We start from the raw sequence: 17,979 nt of genomic DNA on the forward strand, positions 1-17,979 counted from the left end.
AGTTCTCGGAGGGGAAAATCCCCATAGACATAGGTGGAGAATCCCAGATCCCCCTACCACTCACCTCCTTAATGCTAATTTCCCCAATTAATTAAGGTTTAAAATGTTCTCCACCCTGTGAGATAGACTAGGTTGCGAGTGTGTGGCTGGCCCAAAGTCACCCAAGGAGCTTCCATTGCAGAGGGATCAAGTATCTGAGGATGCTAATCAATGTTCAGTGCAAACAGAGCTACAAAACCAACAGTGAAAAGTGGAGGACTGTTAAAAATATGTATTTTAATAACTTTAAAAATTGAGAAATAAGCAGTATTTGCTCGTCCTAACAATTATTGGGTTGGATCCAATAGTGGATATGTGGACAATCCCCATCCCATTTCGGATCTAGATGAGGCCTAGTTCTTGCCTAGTTCTCCTTCTGGACCTAGATCTTCATGATTCTTTAGGACCATGCTCTTTATACTTTTAGAATTATCCACCTGGTATAGGATGCAAGGGTGTAGCAGAATTATCTCATAGTTATCTATGCCGAGTGATTGCCAAAGCTAGTCAGTTGACCTTGGGAGGATAACTGGTGAACTCCTGTTTTCAAGGTTAGAAACACAACAGCACCGTCATTTCCTGCTCTCACAGTGCAATCCTAAAAAGAGCTTCTCCAGCCTAAACCCATTGAACCAATGGGCTTAAACTGGATTAACTCTTTTTTAGGATTGCATCATTAGTATGTTTACCTTGCACTCCACTTGGGCTTATTGCCTCCAAATCTTTTTAAAGAAAAGAACCATTGTCCTATTTGGCAACACCAATCCAAACTAATTTTATAGCTTACAACAGGGGTGGGATAATTGCACCAATTCCCTCTTCTTGTTGCAGACCACCAATTGGCATCTCATGTCATTTCTGGGAGTCCCCTGACTCCCAGAAGCAGCATTTACAAGAAATGGGCAGGGCAGAATACTTTGTTCCTGAAGTGCCTCAAATGATCAGAAAAGTGAGTTTGAATCCAACTTTTATAAGCAGTTGAATGATGCGTTACAACTTTATCTGGGCAGTACCATTTCAGGCTGCAGGAAGGAGTAAATGATGCTATGATCACCTTTTTTTTTTAAAAAAAAGCCCCTCTCTCAACTTGAAACACTCAGAGCGGGACCACAAGTGACGCCTGACACAGGTTGGACACTTGCCAGCTTCCCTCAAGTTTTGATGGGAAATGTAGGCAGCTTGGCGGAATGTTGGACAAGTGACAGTTGAAAAGTCCATTGGGCAGCAGTCAGAGAGTGAAGCTGCAAGACCAGGGTGCCTACATTTCCCATCAAAACTTGAGGGAAGCTGACTAGTGTCCAAACTGTGTCAGGCATCACTTGTGGTCCCGCTCTAAGATAGCTCTGCATATTTAACATGCTATCTCAAGTATCCCCTAAATGGTTCACAATTGGCAAGGTAATCACAATTCAGATCAGATACCATTTTGATGTGCACTGCACACGAGCGTCTGGCAACTAAGCATAGCAGCTTTCTTGGCAACTTCTTGTAGTGGCTTCTGGTCTAAAGCTATGTAGTACTTAGAGACACTTTCACCAGTTCAGCTCATGCCCTATTCACTGGTCCTGTACACAAAGGTGTTTTTTTGTTTTTGTTTTTTTATTATCCAATTGCTGGATAATTCATTGATCTGTTTGCAGGAGTCTGGAAAGTGGCTTCATTGTATTCTTTCTCAACCATGAAGTGCAACACAAATGGAGTTTTGTACATTCCCATTCTCACACATTCTGATTGTGTTTAAATATCCCCCACCTCTGTCGCAAAACTGTTCCACAGGCAATTGTTTAATAATCAGTTAGATCACTCAGAAATCGTACATCAATATTGTATTTCAAAAAATCCTTGGATGTTGTTCTTAGTGGTGCTAACGGCTACTGTTACCCCATGAGGAGGTCTCCCTGTGAGTTAGGGGAATTAACACGCAAGGAGGGGCAGCGAGAGGTGGGTAACTTCAGGATCTCCACCTGTGTATATGATGATCGTCCCAGCTAGAGAATGCTTTCAATGAACAAATGTTTCATTGAAAAGGGTTTTTTAAACTGAAAATAATAAAAATCAACAGCACACAAGAAACACACACACACTCAGAGCTAACTAGTGGTAAAATCTGGATAGAGTTTGAGGGATGGGGTGATAGTTACCATTCAGAAGAGGGTGTCCAGAAGACATGGTATTGAGTGGCCAGTGCATCAATGCAGAAGAGCTCAGATGGAGGTCCGAGGGTGGATGCTGGATGCGAAAGCATGCATACAACTATGACGGAGGAGTAGTCCAATTATACCGTGGGATGTACCCTGAGGCAAGATTGCATCTTCTTTCCAAAAAACAATGACTTAGTGGTTGTCCCCAGGGTTAGATAAAAGACTGGGAAGCTGTTTCCAGGGTGAGACATTTAACTGGGAAGGTGTGATAAAGTCTTCCCAGGTGGAACTCAAGTTATCAGCAATGACTGATGACCCGTGATGTATGGGTGAGTAAGGCTATCAGAGCCCCGAGTCACCTGAGAATAGGAGAGTGGCTAAGGAAAGATCAGTAGGGTGTGTTGCATTGATTAATTCAGTAACTTTGAGAAGACCCTATTGTCTTAAGATCTTTGTACGCCTCTGAGGTATTGGGGCTGAAAGCTGGCCTCTCCGGACATCTCACATGCTAGCTATGTTCTGTCTCCCGGCTGGGATCTGAATTGGTAATATCTTTGCTCATGTTCAGTTCTGTTACAACCCCAATGCAAACAATTTTAATAAGCATTCACAGCTGCTCAGCATGAACTGGACAGACCAAGTGTTTGGTTCTGCTTGATCACCACCATCTAACACGCTAAGTTTGACAGTCCAGTATGTGTACAATGTAAGTTGCGACATCCCTAGCAGTACTGTACATCGTACCACATCAAGATTTTTCTCTCATCTATTTATTCACTCATTTATCACAACTATGTTGCCCAGCTATTTTCAAGTAGATTTAGATGAACCAAAATATACAAGTAGTTTCAGGTGGGTAACCAATTTGGGCTGTAGTAGAAGAGTAAGATTCAGGTCCAGTAGCACCTTAAAGAAAACTAGATTTCCAAGGTATGAGCTTTTGAGAGTCAGAGCTCCCTTCATCAGATATGAGGAGTGAAAAAAGAAAGGGCTCTTTATAATCTTTTCCCCACCTTTTCCACTCCTTGTATCTGACGAAGGGAGATCTGACTCTCGAAAGCTCATACCCTGGAAATCTAGTCGGTCTTTAAGGTGCTACTGGACCTGAATCCTGGTCAAAATATACATAGGACCTTTATTTCCCCCCAGGGAAACTACTGGAAACTGGAGGTGAGGAGGAGGCTCTATTGGAGATGAAGGGAACCCTGGATACATGTTTCCTTTCATGCTTCTTGCTCCAGTGATGACTTTTTGAAATAGGTAGGAAGCAGGCTCTCAGAAGCAGTGGGGTTAGCCTCGATGGAAGTATACCTTGACGGTCCCATTGATGGCAGCTGGAAGCTGGTGGGAATAGAGTTATCTTTTGGATCCGACAAGGAAGCCAAGGTAGCAAAAAAAAAAAAGAGTCCCTGGTCTAACAACCTAAATGTAATGCTTACAACACACATTGCCACATGTGCATCTCATGTGCATTCTCCTTTGCTTCTGGGGCTGGAAGTTGTAGGGGGGAGGGGAAATGGCTCCACCCAGGGAAGCCTGAATTGAACCAGGGTGTGCCAGCTGCGGATGTTTATTGGATCATATATATCTAATTTCAAACTGTGACATAGATTATATGATTAACAGAACCACAAAACTGAGCTTGGGACAGAGAGGGGGATTTCTCTACAAACATGAGAAAAGTCTCAGGTTTACAGAAAAATATAAAATCTACACTCACACTAAATAATAGAAACAACACCTGTTGCTTTAAGAAAAGAATGTCCACTACTGTCAGTGGACTTTGTGGAGGTTGCTAGGATACTGCAACAATATAATTAAAGCCCACCAAGCCTTCATTTCCATAACTTGGTGACCAAAATAGCCCTGGAAAAGATCCTATCCCTCTCCCCTATCATGTCTCCAGGTGAAGGATAACACTCAACAGCCCCTATCTGGGACTCACAACCTGAAGAAGGTAGAGACTGACCATTATGGCACTGGGCCAACCCTGGTGCTGATGGTAGCTGCCATTCAATTGGGCCCAGCCCCAGCAGAGGCCCCTGTGCAACTGGACCTAGCCCAGTCACTGCACAACTCAACCAGACTTTTCCTGGGAAGAGGCTGCCAAGGAGAGGGAAGGAGGGAAAACTGAAAACAGGGGAGCAAAAAAAGGTAGGGTGTCTGATGGTAGGAAGAAGAGAAAAAAACCCAGATGTGACAGAATGCACTTAACAGCAGGTTTCTGAAGTGCAGCAAAATCAGACAGCTGGGATGGGTGTTACCGGAACTGGTCTCCTTGCAATAAAATGATTTCTGAGGGAATTATAAAGCAAGGAGAAGGGCTATGTGAGAGGTCGGTAACCATGGGGATCTATCATCAACTTCGACAGGGTCTCCTCTCTTTAGAACAAATGAGGCTGATGCTTAACATCAAATAATAACTTTTATTAAAGAACAAAACTGCATGCACATACATTCAGAATTATGGGGATCCAATAATTACACACACACATACAGAGTCCTAGGAAGCTTAGCTAGAAGGTGGGAACAGAGAGAGGGAGCAAATATATCGTCCTATCCTGAAGGGGGGGGAGGTCCAGTCCGTGGGAGAAGAGAGTAGCTTTGAACACCAGCGTCCTTGGCCAAGAAATCAAGAGGCTTAGGGCAAACCTCAAGGGAACAGCACTTGTGGATCCGGAAGCATGTACGGAGAGAGAGATGCTTATGGAAGTTACCCTAAGGGAACAGCGCTTGGACTCAGGAACCGTGCACAATTTGAATGGAGGAAAACCCCTGGTTCTTATAGGGCAAAGCATATCCTAAGGTGGGAGAGCCCCCCAGTCATTAGAACAAAGACCGTGAAGGTCAGTCTCTGGGAATTACAAAGGTTTGATTACTTTAGTTACCTGCTGCCAAGGTGTGTGAAAGCAGATGCAAAACTTGTTCTAGCGCTGTACAAAAGGAATACTTTGTTAATAAAGTCCACCAGAGCTAAGTTGATGAGTTTAGGTGGGGACTGTACTTTCCCAGGAACATCTGTACAAACTTATGAATGTCATTTGATTAGCTCCTCAGTCAAGAAGAGGAGATCTCATCGCAGAAGGAGAGAAAGGAATGTGTTAAGTGAGGATGACTCTGCGAGACCTTTGTTGCACTGGACTCCTATGGGGCTGGAGGAATAGCAAATCCAATCACCTCCCAATCACTCCGCATTCCTGTGTGGCATTCCATACAAGCCTCGATCTCCCAGGTGGGATAGAGCAACTGTTGTAGGCTCTCTGGTGGCAATACAGAGGCCATTTTAAATCCAGAGGCCTGGTGACTTTTAATATCACAAGCAGCCATTAAAATGGCAGAGGCTAGGCTGACTGCTTACGTGGGAAGGGTTAACTATTCCCTAGCATGGAGAACTTGAGTGACAGGCTGCTCCCTCTTTAGTGATTGGTCAGTTATAACAAATCTGAAGGCAGTCAGTTGGTTTCTAACTTTTTTTTTTTTAGTGTGAGTGAGCCTGACAAGTCAGACAGGTTCTGCTTTGGAGTGAGGAGAGAAGATTCATTTGCCTTCACTGTAGGATCACTGTCCTGAGGAAGAATTCTATCTAAGAATTCAAATTCTAAACATCAGCATAAGCTGCAGTACACTTTACACAGACACCAAAGAACTAGGAGTGTGTTTTGGTGAGAGTGATTGGTGTAGTGGGTTGAGACTCTTTTTTCAAGTCAAAAGATGAAGGCTTATATCTTCTGAGGAGAAGATTAATTCCTGCTCAGATTCTAAGGAGGGGGAGGGAGTTGGCTCTGAAGAAGATCCCTGGTGTGTTGTGAAAATGGTTTTAGACCAACTCCAGGAAACTTGAACTGTCACAGGAAACTTTTTGAAGAAACATTTTTGCTGTAACTAAATTACTAAGTAAAACACCTCTCACTGTTAAGAACCAAGAATATATGAAAATAAACCTCAAGGATACTATTTTGCCTATTTCAGGAAGTGCATTCTGTAATACCAACAAAATATTACCTTCGCATTTCAATCCCCTGACTACACTTACTCAAACCCTGCTTGTTAAATAAAGTTATTTCTTTTTGAATGTTATACAGTTTCTAGTGCCATATCCAACAAAAAGGAAGAGGGTTCTTGCTTTTCCCTATCAAGTTTTTGGGCTGGGCTAAAAGCCAAGTTTATATCTACATGTCAGAGTGGGACAAACAGACTTTCTAAACCACAAATGTTAACATGCTACTTGGAGAAGCTCAGAGCCAAACTACAAGTGACGTCTTACACAGGTTGGACACTAGTCGGCTTCCCTCAAGTTTTGATGGGAAATGTAGGCGCCCTGGTTTTACAGCTTGGCTCTCCATTACAGCTGCAAGACCAGGATGCCTACATTTCCCATCAAAACTTGAGGGAAGCTGACTAGTGTCCAACCTGTGTAAGACGTCACTTTTAGTTTGGCTCTCAGTCAAAGCAGGGGAAATGAATTTTGGTGGGAAAATCTGCCATACAACGGGGAGAGTGAAAAGGGGTCTGCCATAGCAGAGAAGGAAGAGACCACGGGGGCTGCCAAGGAAGGGAAAAAGGAAATGGTAGTAGACAGATACAGGGGAAAATGAGGTCCCCCACCCCACCATGCAATTCCTTGTGGATTCCCTGCTTGTAATGTTCTATTTTGGTACCCCAAATAGTTCCTGGTGCATCCTACACACCCATTTTTCATGCAGATTCACTCATTCATATATTTATCCTCGATCTCCATTATTTCAGCAGCAAATGCTCATTCTCAAAATATGCCAAAATATGCCAAAGGAGCACAGCAAACACGTTTGATCTCTTACACGCTTTTAAAATGGAGGGCATTGTTTAATCCTGCCATTTGTGAGACTCAGCTGCAAAAACAAACCACTTAAGGGTCATAAACATTTTAATGAGAGCTTCATATCTCAACTGGGATCTCGGTTTCTTGGAAGTCATCAATCTACTTCTTGGAAAGAGAACTTCATGGATCCCATTTTGGTTTTCACTTCTCCTTTGGGTGAATCAAAGCTGTGAATTTTCATTTTAGTGCTGTTTTCTGTCTCTTCATGCCAACACTATCACATCAAACAGGTGATTTATTGTTATTCGTTCCCCGGTTCCATATAGATGTATACATTATGTCTTTCTTATAAACCATGAAAGAAGTGGTGTAAATATCCCATCAAAGAAACAAACTGGGAACTCCAGCAATACTTCTGAATGAAATACAGCATTGTTATGGGAGTGGAAGTTCTTTTTCCAAAATTCACTTTTTAGGTATACATATTCTCCCCCCCCCCCCCGCCCATTCTCCTTTGCTTGCCCAAAAGAGGAATTCCTCTTTGATTCTGAAGGATGTGAGTTCAGTGGCACTTTAGAGAACAACAAAATTTTCAGGGTATAAGCTTTCAAGAGTTAGAGCCAAGCTACAAGTGACGCCTGACACAGGTTGGACACTTGTCAGCTCCCTTCAAATTTGGATGGGAAATGTAGGCATCTTGGTCTTGCAGCTTGGCTCTCCATTTGGTTGAAGTTTACAGAGTGGCAGTCTATGGGAGGGGGAACATGCGGTCAGGAAGGGAGTGCAGGCGTTGGGCTCTCGCTGGGCACCCTCCTTCCCCTCCACTGTGTATGTGTGTGGGGGGGGGGGTCTGTAAACTTCAATTAAATGGAGAGCCAAGCTGTAAGACCAAGACACCTACATTTCCCATCAAAACTTGAGGGAAGCTGACAAATGTCCAACCTGTGTCAGGCATCACTTGTAGCTTGGCTGTTAGAGCTCCCGCTAGGTAAAAGAAGGACATAGGGAGGAAGTTGACTAAGGCTCATTCCATCATGCACTGAGATGAATCTACGTTTCTAATTTTAATGCTGCAACTAAAGCCACAAGGCCTAAAATCCCTTAACACTTCCCTCAGATATCTAGAGTTCCAAATATTGAAAGCTTATACCCTGAAAATCTCACTATCCCTAAAGTAAAGATATGTCTCTCTGGGAACCAAAATCAAGATAATCCAAACTGTGGTATTCCCCGTTACTATGTATGGAAGTGAAAGTTGAACAGTGAAGAAAGCTGACAGGAAGAAAATTGATTCATTTGAAACTAGCAACAAAGCCCGTTCTGGGAAAAAATACAATGGGCTCTAGAAAGGGGAAGTTGGGCGGGCAGGCATTTGCTCCTCCTCCATCACTGATTCCAGCTGGTGAAGGAGGGGTGGGTGAGCATTGTCATCTGCTCCATGCCTGATCTGCCTGATCTCGGCCATGTGAAGGGGTCAACTGCTCCATGCCTGATACATGCCAGGTAAAAGAGGGGAAATGCCTTCTGTTTGGCACTTGACTATGGCTGGGTGAAGGGGGCACGCATTGCCACCTGCTCCGAGCCTGATCCCATCTGGGTTAAGGTTGGGGGTGGCATTGCTGCTTGCTCTGTTCCTAATAATAGCTGTGTTAAGGTGGGAGGGGAAATTCCACCTGCTCTGCTTCTAATACCAGCTGGGTTAACGTGCGTGGTGGGCATTGCCACCTGCTCTGTTCCTAATACCAGCTGAGTTAAGGCAGGGGGTGGGCATTGGCATCTGTTCTGCTCCTAATTCCAGCTGTATTAATGCAGGACGAGGGCATTACCATCTACTCCGCTCCTAATACCAGCTGAATTAAGGCAGAGAGTGGGTATTGCCACCAGCTTTCCTCCTTATACCAGCTGGGTTAAGGTGGGGGGTGGGCATTACCACCTGCTCCACCACTAATACCATCTGGGTTAAGGCAGGGAGTAGGCATTGCCACCTGCTCCACTCCTGATCCCAGCTGGCTTAAGAGGGGCAGGCATTGCCACCTGCTGTGCTCCTAATACCAGCTGGGTTAAGACAGGGAGTGGTCATTGCCACTTGCTCCACTCCTAATACATGCTGGGTTAAGGCAGGGGCTGGGCATTGCCACCTGCTCTGCTCCTAATACCAGCTGGGTTAAGACAGGGAGTTGGCATTGCCACCTGTTCTGCTCCTATTACCAGCTGGGTTAAGGCAGGGGCTGGGCATTGCTACCTGCTTCGCTCCTAATACCAGCTGGGTAAAGGCAAGAGGTGGGCATTGCCAACTGCTCCACCCGATTGCAACTGATACAAAGGTGGGTGCACATTGCCACCTGCTCTGCTCCACCAGCTGGGTTAAGGAAGAGGGGGTGGGCATTGCCAACTGCTCCACTCCTAATAGCAGCTGTGTTAAGGTGGGGTGGGCATTGCCACCTGCTCCGCTCCTGATACCAGCTGGGTGAAGACAGGGGGTGGGCATTTCCTCCTGCTCCACTCCAGATATGAGCTGTGTTAAGTTGGGTGGTGAGCATTGCCACCTGCCTCATTCTTAATACCAGCTGGGTGAAGGCAGGAGATGGGCATTGCCACCTGCTCCCATCCTGCTCCTGGCCTGGGCTTCCCACCATGACATGTTTTCTGGAGGGACATGGTGCCTTGCCTAGGCTTTCCTCCTTGGCAGTGCCCTCTGGTGGTGCATCAGGGTATAAAGTGAGTTGTCTGAAATACGCTTACTCAATTATATCATAGGATGTGGTGCTGGAGGAGAGATTTGCAAATGCCATGGACAGCCAACAAGACAAATAGTAGATACTAGATCAAATCAAGCCCGAATCCTCCCTAGAAGCTAAAATGACAAAACTGAGGCTTTCGTACTTGGGTCACATTAAGAGAAGCCAAGGTTCTCTGGAAAAGTCAATAATGCTAGGAAAAGTAGAAGGCAGTAGGAAAAGAGGTAGACCCAAAACGAGTTGGCTGGATTCAATAAAAGAAGCCATGTCCTCCTGTTTGCAGGATCTGAGCAAGTCTGTTAATGATAGGACATTTTGGAGGTCTTTCCTTCATAGAAAAGAGTCCAGTAGACTCTTTTAAGACTAACCAACTTTACTGTAGCATAAGCTTTCAAGAACCACAGTTCTCTTTGTCAGATGCTTCATGCATCTAATGAATGCATCATGCATCTGAAGAAGAGAACTGTGGTTCTCGAAAGCTTATGCTACAGTAAAGTTGGTTAATCTTAAAGGTGCTACTGAACTGTTTTCTATTTTGCTACTACAGACTAACATGGCTAACTCTTCTGGATCTATTTCCTCCATACGGTTGCCATAGGTCAGAGGTGCCATAGGTCAGAGGCACATATCACACAAACACCTTAAAGTGCTATGGGACTCAAATCCTGCTGTTCTACTGCAGGCCAACACAACTTCCCACCTAAAACTGTTCTTGATTTCTGTGTGTAGTTTTCTGTGACATCTCTATGCACCCATGACATTTTTTAAAATGTTACATAGCACAGGATGGTACTCTAGCAGAAAAAGAGGAAGGTTAGGAAGACATTGCCTGCCTTTGAACATCTACTGAGTGAAGTTCTGAAATTCTGTAGAATCTCCCTTGCTGCCTCTCCTCTCTTCAAATTTCTGTTTTGATCAAAATGAAATTGATTTGACACTGACTACAAATTCCTGCAAAAAGAGGAAACGAAACAGATGGTTGGATTTCTGGGAGAAAACATTTTGAAAAATAAACGAAGATAAAAATGGATTTGGCCCCACATCCCAAAAGAAAGGCACCAGGCCACAAGTGCGGGTTAAACGAGGCTTTGTTAAAATGTTAACAGCTCAATAAAGCAAGAATGAACTCCTTTAACTCCCTTTAATGTGGGTTCCTTAATAGGCAACACAATGGGTTTGCCAGCATTTTGATAGCCCCACCCTGCCTCAAAGCTCAAGGTGATAAGGCGCTTGTTCCTCCCTTCTCTTTCTATGCACACCAAATTGTGCTGAGTGATGCTAGTTGCCAAAAGCATCCCCCCACGCAGGTCAATCAAGCAGTGTTCATTACCATCATTTATCAGCATAACTTAGAATCAAATAATTCAGTTACCATAAATTGTTAAAAACAACCACCAACAGGTTGGGCTAGAGAAAATCAATTACCTACAAATGAATTAATACAGATAGGTATATCAGCATATTCAATAAAAAAAAATTGTATCCCCCCTCAATGGTGGCTTGAAGTAAGTTAGCCGCTAGTCCCTTTTATATCTTGGGTGTTCTGTTGGGCTTTGCAAATAACTGCACAAAATTTTGCAGTTGCTGTTGTTCTTTCTCACCCATAAGCAACATTTCTGCCTGAGCTCTGCTTGAGCAGCCTGTCAAGCTTTCCATTAAGGGGGCTATATATTTTAGGTGGATTTTTTGATGGAGAGGGCAGTGGAGTAAAATGTGCTCTGTCATTTCCGCTGTCCTTCTTCCACAAGGGCATAGTCCCTCTTCCCACGGAATCTTCTTGGGACACCCCGCTCCTTCCACTGAGGGAAGAGCTTGCCGTCTGGTGAGAGCAAAAGCTCTCTGCTATTCGGGGATCTCCAGTTGCAACACATATTCAGCTGAGGCGACAGTATAGTTTGTATCGGAGCCTGAAAAGTTGGTGAATGCATCCCTACATCTCCCTGTTGCTCCCTGTCGAGTATCTTTTGTTTCACCTGCATCTTTGCTTCGTCAAATGTTAAAAAAAACATTTGTGGAGATAAGCCCAGGATGGCCAATTGTCATAGATGAGGATTTGAAACTATCCTTGACTATCAAAGGCGTTAATCTTTTGGGGTCATAGCTCAGTTTTAACCAAGTAAGAAGCAGTAATGATAGAAGCAAGGGCCACCGTAGAAAACTTTTATCAAACAGGTCAGCATATAGGTTCTGGTGCCAATGACAATGAACAAGATATTCTCTAGCCCTAGACCTGTGGGAACACAGCCAGACCACAGTTTATGGTTTGGTTACCCCTTCTTGCAAATTTAACCCAACTTAAATTACGAAATCGGCACTAAATCTTGCAAAACTTTATGAAATTCATAAACATGAAGCTGCCTTATACTGGTTCAGACCATTGGTCTGTCAAGGCCAATATGGTCTGCTCTGACCAGCAGCAGACTATTGAGTCTATGAAGTGGCTTGCTGCTTCGGGATTTGGGTTATTCAGAATAGTTTTCCTGCTTCAGGTAAACCCGAAGCAGGAAGCTCGAATCTTTTTCAGGTGCACACCACTAGTATTGTCAGTCAGTCATTTATTATTACAGCAAAAGCCAGTAAAACAAAACAAATCTGCAATAAAAAATAAGTTATTACATCAGAGCATAACAATAAGATCAGAGCATTAGTGCCGGAAGAATAGGTGAAATAAAAACAATGAAGATAAAAGAGAGTTAAGAAAAAATGGTAAAAGCAATTATACCACATTTTCAGCTAAAAGGAGTCTGTGTTTCCTAATGGCTAAGGGACAGAATCTGGCCACAGCATAAGTCACTGAGCTCTGAGTGTCTTCTAAAAGGAAGTAGCTCAGGATTTCTGGTCTAAAGTCGAGATAGGACTGCAAGGGGTTAAATTTAGACAAGAGAGGCAGTATAAGACAAGCCCTTTCCTCTTGATATAGTTCACAGAATAAGAGAACACGAGTGACTGATTCCACCATGTTGGTCATGCATGGGCATAGGCGTTCATGCTTTGGCACACAAGCAAATTTACCCTGCAATACAGCAGAAGGAAGTGCCTCAAAAACTGGGGCTGGATTGTAGACATTTGACGTTCTTCGGCAGCAGAGCTTCCTCATTTTGTAATTCAATATCAAGAAGCCTCTGTGTGATGGAAGTTCTTGCCATTTGTAGGCTTCCATGAAAGAGATCTTCTGGGACCAAACCCAGTGGTACTAATACCACTAGTATTAACTTCTTCATGGCAGCTCCTTACTTGGCTTCAGTTTAAAACATCTTGAGATCTTCTACAAAAATGTAGGCTGTGACATCACAGTATCTGCTGTTGATGCATGCTCACAAACACAATGCAAGCTCACAAACTCCTAATAGCATAATTAACTAAGGGGTTCCATCTCTTTTTAGCTAGTTGATGGTTGCCCGTTATCAATCACTGCTCCATTTTACATGACTTTATGCCCTGGCTTACCTTTATTGGCATTTTTATTAACTTGGTTTGATTGATTTATATCTTTGACTTGGCTTGTTTTATTGATATGCTTTATTGGGAGGATTTGATTTTATAGTTTTTATTGTTGCAAGCCACCCTGAGTAAGCATAGAGAGGTGGCAGACAATTTTTTTCAAATAAATAAATAACCCAATACACGAATGTTTCATCCAGGGATATAATGGATGATTTATCTATTTATTTACTATTTCTCACCTGTATTCTCAGTTTAAAAACCCCTTGAGGCAACTTACAACTATGAAAAGAATAAAAGCATTCTATTACAGTAGAGTGGCAACAGGAGTGAAAACAAGGAGAGAGATAGTATTGTGTAATGTGCTACCAGGTGAAGACCTGTAAGTGACATTACCACCGTGAGTGATGCTCTAGGAATTCCCCCAATCTCTATGGCATTTACCATAATGATTTAAGAAATTCATAGAACATTACTCCACATAGTTGTATCACTTCCGTGTTTTCACCTGGCAACCCTAACAAGTTAAAAGCACCTCTAGACAGCTGTTCTCCCAGCTGCTGCTCAGTGAAAAGGGCTCTTGCTCTCTCCCACTGTTCTTCTTCAGGATTAACAACCTAAATGTAGCTGGAGATGTAATAGGTCAGGTGACAATTGTCCAGGTAGGTCATCAGTACTGGGGTCTAGAAGTGATAGGAGAAATTGGGTCGAGAAAAGGACAGTTTGAGTCAACTTATCCAGACAGAGTTTTCTCCTGGGTAGTGAACTTGGAGTTTCCTTCTGGGCATTCTGATTTGTTCCAAACCTCAGGTGTGGCAGGAGAAGACGTTTTCTTTGAAGAATATTATTACATCACATTCTAAGTAAAAAAACAAAACACCAAAACCCTAAATGTTGACATAAGGTAAATGTCTGTTGATAGACCTATCATCCAGGATACCTCATCCTTAGCTCCAAGAAATTGCACTCTAATAATGTCCAACCTTTCAATTATGATTTGAATATGATACTATAGCATCAGCTGTCAATGTTTTAGAGATGTCGTGAAACAGGAGAGGAGGAACCATCACATTCTTCATTCATTAGTGCATCATCTCTTTCTCTTATGTTTGTAACATTCCATTTAATAACATATTTGTTAAAGACTAATATACTATTCCTTTTTGTAATGATTTTGACTTGCCCATTTCCCTGCTTTCTCTGTCTGTCTGTCTGTCTATCATATTTCAGCCCACTTTTCTCCCAAGGTCCTAAGGGCAGTATATTTTTCCTTCTCTATTTCGCCCTACCAACAACTCTGATGTTAGTTAATCTGAGACAGAGTAATTGGACCATTGTCACCCAGTGAAATGGACCATCTTGATCTATGTCCTTCCTTGGTTTATCCTTTTGGCTTCTGAATTTGTCCTGTCAAATTTAGCTAGCATGGATTTCCAGCATTATCATCATTCAGGGCTCAGCCACTCCTTGGGATCTTTAGAAATGAAATGGCCAAGTGTCAGGAGAACAATGGAAGGACATGAAATCAAAGGCATCTTGTAGTGTATGACCTGCCATTTCCAGCACTGCAACCTGTGACAGCCATTTAGAGACACATTGATCATGTATTATTTTTCCATAGTATATCTTTAGTTGAAATAATCATCACTTTTTGCATCAGCAGATGGCAGGCAATAGAAGAGTCAATGAATAGCGCAGTGAACAGTGTTGCACAATGTGTAATGGCAGGACGGGAAGAAGCAGTGTGCAAAGTGACCTTTAGTATGAGAATGGAAGAATGGACCTCTTTTTATCTTGCATGAAATGTAGCACCCTGTTATTAAAGAAAATATTTAGCGGTGATGAAGAGGAGCTATTGTACTAAACACACAAAAAAATGTGCTCCAGTGGGATTATATTTCATATCCATCAAACTAGTATGATGTAGTTGTTTGAGTGTTACTGTACAGCCTAGGGTTGCCAGCCTCTAGGTGGTGACTGGTATGATCTCCTGGAATTACAACTGATCTCCAGGCCATAGAGATCAATTCCTTTGAAGAAAATAACTGCTTTGGAGGGTGGACTGTATGGAATTATATCCCACTGAGGTCTCTTCCCTCCCCAAATCCCAACCTGTCCAGGCTCCACTCCCCCCAGATCTCTAGAAATTTCCCAACTCAGAGCTGGCAACCCCAAATTATGGCCAGGAGAAGCCAGTTTCAATGAGCGCAAGCCCATGTGAATTGTGGAGTTGCATCAGATAATAGCTTCTTAGTGATTTCCGAATCTGAGCAGATGAGAAACATCATAAACGAGGGATGTAAAATTTTCTTGCTTGTTTCTTGGTAGAAACTGAAGTGAAGCAGTGTGTGTTCTATAGACTCAACCAAGCCTGCTCTGCAAGGACAGACTCTCTCTGCCATTGCGATCTTTTTGTAACATCCCTTGACAACTGCAGAGGGGAAAAATACATCTGGCCATGAAGAAGGCCCTGTGGTAGGACGGAATCTCCCATGAGGACAAGTAGGCTGCTGGAGTGACAACATGAAGCCAAAAAGTGTGGGACTTTATTGATATCTCCCTGCCGTTCGGTGTCATAGACCCTTTGCTTGATTATTGCCCTGGCTTGCTCCAGGGGCATTCTTTGGAGGGACTCGGTGGAAAAACCAAACAGGTTCAACTTCTGATGGAGTGCCGTGAGCCAGGAAGAGCAAAAGCCATCCCTAAGCATTAACGATGTGATATCAGAAGGAAAGTGACTTAGCCTAAGCCATAAACTTAGGGAGGCCACATTAAACTTGGCTGCAACTCTTATAAGGCGAGGTTCCAAATATAATCTAATATAGGAAACAGAGCTGGGGAATCAAAATAAAGCTCTAAGAAATGTTGATTGTGTTGTCTCTAAGGAAGCAAAACACAAAGAAAATGAATCAACCATGGTACCATACAAAAGTAGGGGGACCGTTTTGGATTGGTATAATTTGAGGGCCGCTGTTATGTATTGGGCCACTGCTCTCTCTCTCTCTCTCTCTCTCTCTCTCTCTCTCTCTCTCTCTCTCTCTCTAGGTATAATTTGAGGGCTGCTGCTATGTATTAGAAAAGAAGAATCTTAAAATATGCGGAACAGATTTTTGGCTAGTACAGGCAACATATTCGTGATGAGCTTTCTTCGCCCCTGATGACTGGATCATCACCCCCAGGTATTTATAGCTCTTTACCTGCTCTAGACTATGACCATTAATACTCCATGATCTAACTCTGGGGCTCTCACCAAAAGCTATAACTTTGGTCTTCTGGTCATTTATTGATAGCTGGTTAGTGTTGCAGTAGCAGTCAAACTCTGTGTCGTATGATGTGGCCAGTGGATTGTGTGAGATTTTGCTTTTGGTTTCAGTTTTAATTGTATACATTGTTGCTTTTCTTTCTTTTCAACTCCCTGTTCTTAGACCAAAGTCTTGAACAATGAAACTGAAAAAATAAATAAATAAAGCCCATATCCAAGAAGACCTCCTTTCGACACTTCTCTGCTGCCTCTAGAAATCGAGCAACAAAATAGGTATGTTTAGGATCAGAATCCTCTAAGAAGAATTGAAAGGAAGCATAGTCCATTTATCAAGGAATGGCATAATCCATTTTAGCTTAGATTGAGACACATAAGGACATTGCAAGAGAATATGTACAAGAAAGTCAACTGACTGTAGGGGGCATAACTGATCTGAAAAAGGGATCCTTAATAGGCGACCCAGCAACACCATTGAAAAGGAGCTTTACATGTCCCCGCCTCCACTTGGTCTGTACTGTGAACTGCTTTGGTGCTCTGTTTTTTCTCACGGAAAGGACTATTTCAAATAAATGCTTATGGAATTATGGAATTATGGAATTATGGAATTACGGAATTATGGAATTATGGAATTATGGAATTATGGAAGGAGGATGGAACCTGAGCAAAGACAATGCTAGCAACTCACACTAGCAAAATGCTAGCAAAAGAATCTCATCTGGCACAAAAGGGACGATGGGACTCTTTTGGCCACTGAAACCATTTTCCTGACAATTGTTGGGCCCATGTTGGATGGGGGCTATAGTGGGAGGGATTAGGCAAGATAGAGTGGAAAGGTTGGTAGGATCCAACCTATTATATTGAAGCCTGGGGTTCATAAATCCTCTTTGGCAATTTTGTTAGGTGGAACCCTTTATTGTAATGAGACCGTAGGGGGGAAAATCACACAATTAAGAAGGTAAGTACTTATGGTTTTTAGTTTTACAATGTTTACAGGAGGGAGTGGGAGAGTTGATTTCTTAATTGTCCTTTCCTTACAGGTGTCAACAGATTCCATCACACCCACCTGTCTGTGGCCAGAAGGATATAAAAGCCAGGAGCTCAAACTCATGTCTCACCACTTGACTTGACTCTTAGGCTCATCAACGAACTAGGTAAGTCAGCACAGAAACATTTGAGAGCTGAACTTATAGGTAAAATTGATATTCCTGTGGAGGGATTCTTCCAGTAGATGATGCGGGAGCATGTGTGTTTGAAGACTACAATTCATCATCTAAAATTTAATCTAAGAGAGGAAAATAGAGAGAGGAAGGACTTAATACGTTCAAGAGCTGCTGCCTTGAAACTATTTTTCTTGGCAAGTGAGTTCACGTAACTTTGGAGTAACTCATTCTAATGATATATGAGGGACTTTAATATTGCCAGAGTTTGGTTCAGATTGGGTCACCTGCCTCTCCAAAGACAGGTGACCCAATTGCTCTTTGCTATTCATTTCCCTCTCCTGAAGATTGACAAATAATTCAATGGGAATGATGGTTGATGTGGAAAGCCTTCGACAATATA

Source organism: Eublepharis macularius, chromosome 1 (genome assembly GCF_028583425.1).
Source record: "Eublepharis macularius isolate TG4126 chromosome 1, MPM_Emac_v1.0, whole genome shotgun sequence".
NCBI lineage: Eukaryota > Metazoa > Chordata > Lepidosauria > Squamata > Eublepharidae > Eublepharis > Eublepharis macularius.